At 39.2% G+C, this 11,586-nt stretch overlaps 1 protein-coding gene across 3 annotated transcripts in view; it reads left to right on the top strand.

Moving 5' to 3' along the window:
• Positions 1 to 35: 35 nt before the first annotated feature.
• Positions 36 to 11,586, top strand: part of CIITA (class II major histocompatibility complex transactivator) — a 37,341-nt gene continuing 25,790 nt past the window's right edge. Inside the window, exons 1-4 of one of the 3 annotated variants that reach the window (XM_072935723.1) lie at positions 36 to 761; positions 4,742 to 4,971; positions 5,138 to 9,420; positions 9,923 to 10,157. The gene's annotated coding sequence lies outside the window, so the exon portion shown is untranslated. Of the gene's footprint in view, positions 762 to 4,741; positions 4,972 to 5,137; positions 9,421 to 9,534; positions 10,158 to 10,184; positions 10,592 to 11,586 lie in introns of those variants that run through there. The other 2 variants (XM_041719143.2, XM_072935724.1) reach the window with 2 other exon arrangements.

The following is an 11,586-nucleotide window of genomic DNA, read 5'->3' as shown; positions in this document are numbered from 1 at the left end:
TGCCGCCAACGCGGCCCCTTAGGGCGGCCGGGGTCACTCGGCCTGCCCGAGGCTGAGGAACACCGCAGTGCGGTCTGCAGCTCCTCACAAGGGGAAGTACACGGGGAGACACTGATCTCTGTGGTGATCGGTGACAGGGCCCAAACGAATGGCCTGGAGCTGTGTCAGGGGAGCTTTAGTTTGGATATTAGGAAAAGGTTCTTCCTCCAGAGGGTGGCTGAGCACTGAACAGGTTCCCCAGGACAGTGGTCACAGCACCAAGCCTGACAGAACTGAAGAAGTGTTTGGACAAAACTGTCAGGGTGTGACCTTAGGCTGTCCTGTGCAGGGCCAAGAGTTGGACTCTATGATCCTTGTGAGTCCCTTCTAACTCAGGATATTCTATGATTCCATGATAAATATTTTTAGTGCCTTAATTTAAAATGCAGGAGGATTATGTGGCAGAGTTAAAGAAGTGAAACAAGACAACCAAACTTCAGGATAGGGGTACAGGTTTCACAATAATGGGGGGAAATAGTCTGGACAGCTTGGTATGAAGTAGAGGGTCAAGGAAGATCTGATTAATCACAGCCACGTGTAGATCTGACTAGCTACTAGCATTAAATAAACCTGCAAAATAATAACTGCCTAGTCTTTTCTAAAACATCTAACTAAACCGGATTGTTGAGTAAGTGCAGAAGCTACTGAGGTGAACTTTTCAAAAATATCAACTGGAAAGCAGCTTTGCTCAAGACTTACTGGAACAAAGCAATGCCTAATAGGTAAGAAAAACTGATAAACTGTTCTTAGTAGGATTATAATTGTAAGGCTGGAAAGGTGTACTTAATGACTCATGATATTAAATATTTGATTGTCATATTTTGGCCTTGGTAGTGTTAAAACAACTTGTACAGTGTGCTAGTAAGTAGACTGCCACTAAAAAACTGAATAGGCACCTGTAATTTGATGGGATGGCTCACGATAGCCTACAATATTAAAATACTGAAGTGGGTTTTCACTCTCCAAGGAGATATAAAAAGAGAATTCTCTTTGAGAGCTCTCATGAGATACAATCATTAAATAATTATGTGCATACCTGAAGCTGACCTCAACTTCATTTCCTGTATCAACGTGCACTTCTGCTTCCAAACTATGAATTAACAGTAACTCAGACAGAGCTGGCTTCTGACTCAGAAGCAGCTCCCAGAACTCATTGACAGAAGCCTTCTGCAGTGCAGGGAGGTCTTGCATCCTCCTGCCTGCCAGGTCATTCACCTCACTTTCTGCAGCAGCTCCTCTTGCACCACTCAGGGCAGTTCTGCCAGCAAATCTGATCTTTTGAATTTAGTAATTCTGTAGTGTTGCTGTACTGTCCAAGCCATTGCATTTTCATTCTAAGGCACCAGAAAATAACTGTGTCCTGTGTCCCTTGTCACATAAAACAGCACCTCTATGGGAGTGGTGACAAATAGCCTCTCGCAGCATTAGGAATCTGATTTACTACACTGCTGCTGCTAACTGATTTCATGAGTGATAAAATAACTGGAAAAGAAGCAAAACCTGTGTTTTGTGTTTTGATTTTAAAAAAGATACATGTTTCCTTAGTTTTCCCTCCTTCCAGTGCTTATCTCCACTGGCTTACTGTAGGGTTTGTCTGTTTTCCTAATAGAGTTTGATCTATTTGATAATCCCACAGGAGACTGTTACTGTACCATGTAAATAGTTTTGGTAAATTCTCTAAGAAGCTATATGAAATTATGCTGTGTGATTTTTCAAGGTATTGTATGCTTCATCATTTTCTTTTAGAGCAAATTTAGTGCTATAAAGAATCCTTGGATTTTGGTCAATCCTTGGAATCATTGGTCAAATGAATTTCTTCATTTGGGGTTTGCTAGAAAATAATTCTTCCTTGTTTTAGAATTAATGCACCCAAGTGAAAACTCATTAGAAGCTTACAGTGTTTTTTAGGATTTTACAGAACAAACGGTCCTATTTACATCACCTTTTCTGAGTGGTAACTTAGCTACAAATTATTTGAACATTGGAAAGATTAACAATACCCTAAAGATGATGCAAGTCCTCAAATACTGCTTCAACAGCCCCAGATGAAGAGATCATTACACTGAATTTATGAATTGTGGTTTGATTTTCAGGTTTTTGCACAGGAAAACCTAGACCATTTATGAAATATGTTAAAATTTCACTTAATTGCTGAATTACTGAAGTATATAGCATAAAATAGTTCAAAAATACATCACATTCTGCTGTGTCCTTGCCATTACCTTACAGGGAATTCCCCACCACTACAATAAATAGTGGCATTTCTATTGTAGAGCACTATCAGAGTCTTGATATGAATATCTGAAAAATTCCTCCCATTCTCTTCTTCAACATTAAATAGAGCTTCCTCTTAGATTAATATGGTGCGTTATTCACACGATTACCGGGAAGTCAGCTGATCTCTTTCTCTTGGAACACTTCCCGCAATCTGGCAGAGACTTATTAAGAGACTTCCCCTGTAAACTGCCTAAGGATATTGTAAATAACTTGACTGGTTTTGCTCTGGTTTAGGCCTTTCAATGGGGTTTACAGTTGAATATTCTATTCCTCTTAATGTTGGAAAATAATGTTAATCCAGTAATAACTCTTACCTCACATTCATTCATCAGAGGTACACTTAAAAGGTTTGTTGGTGCTTCAATAAAATGTTAGGGTGTGATAGGGCAAATCAGAGAAGGTACTAAATAGATAAAGTTCTAATTGCATCACTTTCTAATTTATTTGTCAAAGATGATTTCCTGCTTTGGACCAGAACCGATTTCTATAGATGTCTTTTGGCTGTACCTAGATGAATTGTTGTAATTGGCAGCTCAGTATTAACAGGGGAGAAGCCACAGGATTTACTTGAGGGATCAGGACAATTTTTTTTTTTAGCTGGGTGATATATAACAATATACTCTCAGTAGAAATCAAGTTCTGTCATCAGTAAAAAATGGGTAACAGAAAAATTTGTCAAAGCAGAGGAAATTTGGGCCCTAAATATAAATGGGGATTGAAAAAAAAAAAAAAAAGTATTGATCCTTCATTTAGTTATGCCCAAAAAGATGAACAATAATTTTTGAGTATGTAGAGAAAGGAGTATAAATTCACATTATTCATAGTAACTGCTTTTGATTCTAAGAAGTGCAGTAGAAGCTGTATTCCTTTCAGTTAGGGAAAAACCAAGGAAACATTACATATTTTATTAAATATCTCATTTTATCCTATGTAATCCCTCTGTGGCTTTAAGGCCTTATTTAAATCATGCTGTAGGAATCTCTAGTGCAGTCACCCAGGAAACAAAAGGCTTTGAAATTATTAATGAGTTTACTTCAGTATCATTTTTCTACTTAGACTGTGCAGTGGTCACTTAGTAACATCTCAAACAAGGGCACACCAAGGCAGTCATTGGCTTTCTTCCAGCCTGGGGTGCATTCCCAGCATTTGGATGCCTATTTTTCAGTGTGTTTAGGTTTATATATCTCCTGATATATTCAAAGCTTTAGTCACACTCAGCTGCAATTCTTGGTATTTGTTTATTTTGCTAATCATCTTTCATTTCTCAGATTGGGAACCCCAAAAATAAGGAACTTGGGCTGTCAAAAATTTTGTTAAGCAACTTCATATATCTACTGCAGTAAACAGAGCTTATCCCCTTCCATTTCCATGATCCATTTCCCAGAGTGGAAGTGATTTCATCAGAAGAGGTGCTTAGAGTCCCTTCCCTCCTTTGTTACATGAACTTAAATTGCCTGTACACTCTCACACAAGTATCCAATAGCTCTCCTGCATTAAACCTCTATAGTATTACTGAGAAAAAATAATAAAAATCTTCACCTATTAAATAAAAGACCCTAACGGTATCAAACAGTTGAGAAGCTTAGTGAATAGGAGGTTGATAAGAAAAACTTAGCGCTGTTTCTTCTATTGGTTTATCTACAGAAATAAAAATGAAATTTGCTTATAAAAGCTGTAATTTGTTTATTCATTAGATTGTTTTACATGTTTCCTTTTACTTTTCTTCTCCATGACTGCTAGTAGTACCTACACAGCCTCACTCAGCTCCCTGAGAGGCTTGCTGGACAGCTCTTCAACCACTTTGACTGGCAATTTCCATTTCATCTTTTGTTGTGGAGGCTGTGGCTAAGCAGCTCTTGCCACACTTGCTTGCACTTGTTTTTCTTATTTATTCTAAGATGATGTCAGGGAGATGGCAAAGGCAATTACTTTATCAGAAAAAATGCAAAGAGAATATAGACAAAACACAAAGTCAGAAAGGGTTTCTAATGTGATGATGCAATGCAATGAAAAACTTGTACCTACCATTCTTAATTCTGTGGATTTTTCTGTGAACCTGTGATTTTTTGTTTTTTAAGCAGCCTTTCATCCCTACTTCTATAGTATTATTGTTTAATAGCATCTTTCCTAATTTATTTTTTTTTCCTAGTTCAACAAATAGCGTCAGCTTCTAGTATTCCTTGTACTGAGGCATGGAGAACTTGAGGGGATATCTAAGTTATTAAAATTCACAAAATCCATACTATTTCTGTAGGTTTGAATGGTACAAAGAGGAGGAGGTGCTCTGGGTTGCTCTGTAGGTCCCTAGATCCCCCAGATAAGCTGAAGGGACATTAAGTGCTTTGGATGGGGTCTGACACATTTACTGATTATTCTTTACAAGATGCACCAGGTGCTGCTGGACATAACTCTCAATCTCTCCTAGAGGCAGGGGCCTGATCTTTTGGCAAAACTGAAAGCAAGGTTCATGTCTGTGGCCTTGTGAGCCCCTTTTGCAACAAAGGCCATGATTTAAGAGACCACAATTTCCTCTATGGCCTGAAAGGTGACAAGCCTCAACCTCCCATCCTTGAAGAGGGGGAAGCTTCAGGCTGTGCTGGACATCTCCACAGCTACTCCCATGACAACTGTTCTGCCTGACTTCACAACTGGAAGGTATGTCTCCTTTGACTGGGCCTGAATTCATGAGGCACACACCTTTAAAATCTATAAATAATCACCAATTGAAAATACTTAAATAAAGCTTGGATGAAGGGAAGAACCCAAACCTGCTGGTTTCTCAAAGAATGCACTGACTGTCTGATTTTCATCCTTCATGCAGGGCAGAACAGCTTTGGCAGAAGGGTGTGAGAGCTCTCCTTCATGGCAGAGCAGCCCAGAGACCACACTGCAGAACTGTGGCAACATGGACCTGAAGCTCCTGAAAAAGAAGATGGTGTGGCCTTTCTATGATACCACAATCACTGTGTGCAGTTACAGTAACAGCACAACTCCTGGAATGGGGGTCAGGGTGAGTGCTCCTTCATTCAACTGACTGATAGCAGAGCTGCTGTCTGCTGTGGATTCTGAAACCTTTTGTCTATGGTGTGTGTTTTAGTTGACAAAGATCAGAAATGCTCTAGGGAAGCCCCTAAAATATGTGGTTTCTTCAACTGTCAGCATATTATTTTTGCCCATTTTTTTTTCAATCTGAAACTTGACACAGGCTGTGGTTTTTTGCACGCATCCTTTTGCTTGTTAGCTGGAGTTTATATTTGTATGCTGTTTCTCATTCTTGCTCTATTTTATTTCAGTGTAAGGGAAATTACAGGGGGTTTATGTCACATGCTCCAGTGTACCAGTGTACTGGACGGCTTATATGAATTCCTGTGCTGGTGAAAGGAAAGATACTAATTTCTTTTTTTTTCTTTTTTTTCTTTTTTTTTTTATTTTAATTGCTCCTAGCTACAGATAAATGCGAAGTTCTTATGTTAACAAGATGAATACTGTTGTGCACTGCCTGTCCCAACACTAATGCTAAGGGATCTGTGCATTTGTGATGTTCACAGACTAGGAAAACCAAGGGAAGGCATAAGAGGTTTTCTCAATGTCTTCTCCTCCATCTACAGGCCAGGCAGCTGCCAGCTGCTGTTGGAAATGCTTGCTCAGAGCTCCAGGACATGTGTGACTGGCTGTGAGGGGGTACACTAATGGGAGGATGGTAGACTGCTTGTGGAGAAAGAGCTCCTCTCCATAGGGTAGTTCCCTCCAGAAGCAGACAAGCAACTGAGCAAACAGCTTGTGGTACATCATCATGATTGCCACTTAAATATGAGAAAAACAGATTTTCTGCAAGAGTTGCCCTTAAGTAATTTCTACCTTCAAGTATGGCCAGGTAGTGTTCATCATGACCGGGAGATTATAGACTTTTCAACTGAAACGATGGATTGTTTCCTCTGTTATGTCTAGATTGGAGACAGATCAAAAAGTAAGATGGACTTTGAATGAGTGTTAAGATATAAAGATTTCAAGTTTGTTCCTGTTTTACTCTTCCCATGTGTTCTAAGTATTCCTGAAGAGTTTTCCAAGAAGATCTGCAAGACCATAACTTCGGAGGAAGCCTTGTTTCTATAGAGCTGTCCCTGGCTTTTCCTGAGCTGTAGGCAAACCAAGCAATAATGTGCCAAAACTACTCTGCCTTTGAACCTAAAGCTGATTATCTTGTAACTGAGGCCGAAATAAGGGAAAGGGTACTAGAGAGGCTTAAGCTTTGGTTCAAGTTCTGCTGCTACAGTCTTAATTTGCAACAATTAAATGTGATTTCTATTTCTGGTTTTGTTTTTGCATTTGTAGAAACAAAAAAAATTTCTTACTGTCTTGACACCAGGTAAAATCTACCATGGCTTATGACATATCTAAATGCCCTGTGCTGGTGGGCATAATGTGGCTTACATTGGTACACTGTCATCTACATCACTGTCCCTGGGAAAAATAGTGACAATAATTACTGACATTTTACTAATATTATTTGGGTTCTAAAATTATCTGTAGACTTTGTGCAGCACCGTATTTACTTAGAAGTGATACTTCCTCTCAATGCAGAGAAATCAAAAGCACATGTTCTCCTTTTCAACTCACTTTCCTCTTTATAATGTGTCACAGCACAAACAATGTATGTGAAAAAGAGAACTAAGTCTGGCCATGCATTTTTACTGTTTTGTGCTTCTTAAGCTTCTTAAGAAGAAATAGCTTCTTAAGCTATTACAAGGCATGTACTTTCTTTTGGATTTTGAGAACACTACCATGACAATCCCTAAGAGAGATACAGCTGCTATGAAACATCTGTCTTACCTTCAGAAGATGCCTGAGAGTTAAAGAGAATCCATAGAAGAGGAAGGGAAGTCATGCAGTAAAGCAAAGTAATGAACTGCTTTTGTCTATGTATTGTTCAGCTTGAATCATTATAATCAGAAAATAGGAAAATTTTTTAAATAGACTTTTCAGTCTATGAGAAATTGTTCAGCCAGCAATACCTCAAAGCTATTCATCCTGGACAGAAAGAATCCTGAACAAAATTTCTGCTATGGAAACCAATTTTTGGCCAGAGAGGCCAAAGATGGTAGCTGAATGGAAAACCAGAGCTCAGATATAGAGCCAACATGAAAGGAATTTTCAAGGATGTACAGTTCCCTGTTCATAATACAATATTGAAATCCACAGGGATTTTGCAGCAATATCCATGAGCATTAGAGAACATGGCCCTCAGTGAATAAGCACCAGCCCGTTCCTTAACTGTGCAAAGCAGAACTGCTGGAACATACTTTGGGTGAGTCTCATGAGCCTTTGGTTACCAGTGTTGTGCCTTCCATCACACATACACACTCACAAAGGGTTTCCTCAGCAACTCCACTGAGGCTTACAGCTCTTAATGCAAACCTTTTTGTGTCTATTATGAAAGTGACTTCCTGTAGGAAAGTAAGGCTGTGATATTTTGGAAGTTGTTTTGAACACAAAAGCTCAGTCTTTTAGATTGCAAGGGTGGGTTTTTTCCTCTAGAGCTTTTTTTAAAAGCTGTCAGATTGAACCTTTTCCTTGCTTGCTCACCTCAGAAACTAGCTGTGTTTCGAAGTCCTCCAGCATCCTTCCACACCTGCATTTCTAGTATCACCTACCATATTTCTTCCCAAATGATATGAAGAGCCTCAGTAATGCAACATGAACACTGCAGGTGAGACACACCAAGATAACACTCTGCAATGCTGCTGGTCACACCTGCAGCTTCCTCAGAAGGTCATTTTCTTAAGTGAAGTTAGGAATTCAAAAGGTTCAGAATTTCCAATCTAGTAGATGCAAAGATAGATTATGGTCTCAAATATTTGTGGTCATTCAGAATCTCACCAAACTTTGGACATTCTCACAGAGCTGATGGAGCAAGACTCAAAAGAAGAGAAAGATTGAGCATACAGAATAATTAGTATGAGAAGTGAGGGATTTTTTTAACTAATAAAAGATAGAATACAAATTAATGAGAAACCTATGTAACTTGTAGCCAATGAACATCCATGCCTTTGTTTGCCAAAACATATTAATAATGAAAAGTTCTAATAGCTCTGGTGCTGGTTTTGTGGATTTGCCACCCAGTCTCCTTTCTGTGCAGAACTGTAAATAAACCAAATAGCTTGACTGTGTGTGGGGATTAGCCGCTCTCATACCAGTTGAAAAAAACATTTTGGGACAACAAAGGCATGGATGAAAATACAGGAGGAAATCCTCAGAACACAAATTAAGATAGTTCATGTCAGGGCAAAATACTGACCTCTATCATTACACACATTCAAATTAAGGCCAGGAATTCATATTTTAGATGTAGAAAACTGTAGAAAGTGGCCTGGTATCATTTATGCTGGTGCTTCCAATACCACTGAGCATGTTCTGTCTCCTCCTTTGGCAGTAGGGTAGTGTCCCAGTCAACATCAAAGCAAAGAAGTTGATGATCACCTGAAAAGCTTAGGTAGTTCTCAGGTGTCTCACGGCCTCTTCTTTGCCAGTCTGCTTTTCCCTTGAAGACCACCTTTATAGTCTACTCCACTAGATTAACTATGACTTGCTCCAGCAATTCCTTTCTGCTCTTTACAAGCAGCTATGGGTGTTGTACAAAAAGTGAACAACCAGTCTTTTCTGTAGTCATGAACTGGAATCACAGTAATAAGCTGAACTCTTGTTCCCCAAACTTTTGTTCTTGATGTGTATAGGGATTGCCTCATGGATTTCAGCCTCAGAAGCTGCTAAGAGATCTGCCTGCAGGGCTGCTGGAGGCGTTTATCACTTGAGGGGTTGTGCTGCACATTAGAATAGAGTTAACAAATAACCATATGAACTTTTGTACAGATTTCTTATTGTTTTATTGTCTCCTATCAAAAGTGATTGTTTTATTGTCTCCTATCAAAACAGAACACTGAAATACAGAATCTTATTTGTGCAGCCCTTCATTATTTTCTGCTCTGAGTGCTGTTATTCTGAGATGTTGCTTTTCTTCAAAAGTGCACAGAGGAGTTCCAATGCAGCCTGGGTGTGAGAGAGCCTGAAGAGGCTGATGTCCTGCAGCACAGATCAGGCCCCATGTCTGTAAGTACTGCAAAGAGATCAGCTGCTCCCAGGAAGGAAACAGCCTTGTCTCTTCTCAGTGAGCATATTCCCATGGAACCTGGTAGAAGTGGATCTTCTCTACAAAGAGAAAATTATAAATTCTTATACAGTTCAGCAGCTGATTTGCTCATAGGAGCTGCTGTCTTTTGCAGGAGCCATTTCTTACTGGCAGCTGATAAAAACCTTGCAGTCCAACGCAGGGAGTCTGGATGTCATTGTGTTCATCAAATCCTATTGCCTTTCCCCTTAAGACTCTGGTGGAACTTTTCTTAAAAGCTATAGCCAGTGGAATAATACTACAAAAAGTATCTGTTCACACTCTAGTACAGTCTCTTTATTAATTTCTAATTTGTGTAGGTCCATGCATGATTAAAAACAGAAAACTAAGCAAATAAGATTGCAGATCACCAAAAATGCAGCTATAGGCATCATGAGAGGAAGCTCATAAATGTTTTCAAAAGGTTGTTTGTTTTAACACCAGGTAAGCATGGCAACGTAAGTGATGATTAGATGAACCAGCATTCTGTCGGATGCTGCTACAAGCAAACTGTGAACATCATGTGCAAGCCAGACAAGCTCCTGTTTCATAGAACATCCTATTTTTCATTTTGGGCCAATGGCAAGAGAGATGGCCAATCTCTTTGCATGAGTGTTGGCAGAGTCTGAACATGTGAAAGACATACTTTCACTTCTGATGCACCAAGTGGAGCTGCAAGGTAAGTGCCTGCATGCTGCTGGCTTTATTCTTACTGATGGACTGTTTAACAGCATGGTTTTGGGACAGATTTGAACTGGAATGAAAAAGGACAGGAAACATCTGGGGAACAATGAAAATTGTTACTGCCAGCTCTCATCCAGTTCTGGTTTCCAGTCAAATAAATGGATCTTTTCCTAATTAGTGACAAAATCAAGTTCTTCCGAGCAGGGACAAATGACCAGTGAAGGTAATGTTGCTTGTTATACTGGGTCTGCTAGAAGGGAGGTTCTTCTTAATTTTCCTCTTTGGAATTTCCCCTCTGAGTGTTCTGGTGTTTCTTATTTCCTCCTTTCTACTGTCACTTTCTCTTAGCTCTGGGCTGGGCTGGCAGTTCTCATCATTTTTTAGTACTGGATCCAGAGTGAAAGAGCAGGAGCTGTCTGGCTTCATAAGGTCAGTTTTTCGTCAACCCTTGAATGCATGCCTTTTTTCTTGGTAAATTAATCTTATCTTGCCTTTTGTACATTTTGTAATTACATTGTGTCAGTATCTGGATTTGTGTTGCTTCAAATATTAGTAGGATGATGTTTAAATGTAGGCAAAATTTTAGAGAATTTTTTGTGATTTTGTTTTGTGGCTGGCCTTGCTACTTGCTCAAAGAGTTGTTGTGGTTTGTTTCAGATTTTGTTAAGAATATTCTTATTTTGTATAAACGTGCATATGGAAAGCGAAACTGAGATTCACTGAATAAAACTGGCTTACTTCCATTTTTTCCCAACTCTAGCAAAACAACCTAGAGCTTTACTTTCCCATCGAGGAGGGCTGAAATTCTTTCTTGAAGAAAGCCATTGAGTTAAAATGTAGATGAGTATCTGCTGTGGTCTTTTTCTCACAGCTGGGCACAGCTGTGACGCAGGAGGTGATACTGGACATGAAAGGCAAGTTCTGCTCTAAATCACAACTCTGACACCTGCAGGGCACTTGTTACAGCTCTGCCTGAACTTGTCCATCTCCTGCACCAGACAAGTAATATTTTTGGTTCTAAGCTAAGCTCACTGAAAGGCAAAAACTCCTTACCTGATATTTATACTTTTAAAAATTCTTTTAAACTCATCTCTAACAGAGAAACAGAATAACAGGCAAGATATAGATCAGGTTCTTTTTCAACTCCATCTGTGTTTTTCTTTCATTTTAGAGTATAACTTCTCTGGAAAGTAACACCATTCCATCAGAAAGATAAAAACTCTCAGAAAAAGTAGTATCCCTTCTTGAGCTGGGTAATACAGTGGAAAAAGTTAAACTGGCTTTTCAGTGTATAAGTTTTTCACAGATTTGAAATAGAAACTAAAACTTCAAAGCTAAATATAAATTGAGCTCCATTACTTTCATTTTACAAATAATCAGGGAATTTCTGAAAGGAAAAATCTATGTGGTACCTGTGGAGAAGA

The sequence above is a fragment of the Taeniopygia guttata genome, chromosome 14 (assembly GCF_048771995.1).
Source record: "Taeniopygia guttata chromosome 14, bTaeGut7.mat, whole genome shotgun sequence".
Lineage (NCBI taxonomy): Eukaryota > Metazoa > Chordata > Aves > Passeriformes > Estrildidae > Taeniopygia > Taeniopygia guttata.
Note: the sequence above shows the minus strand (reverse complement) of the source record. Positions and strands in the feature narration are given on the sequence as shown.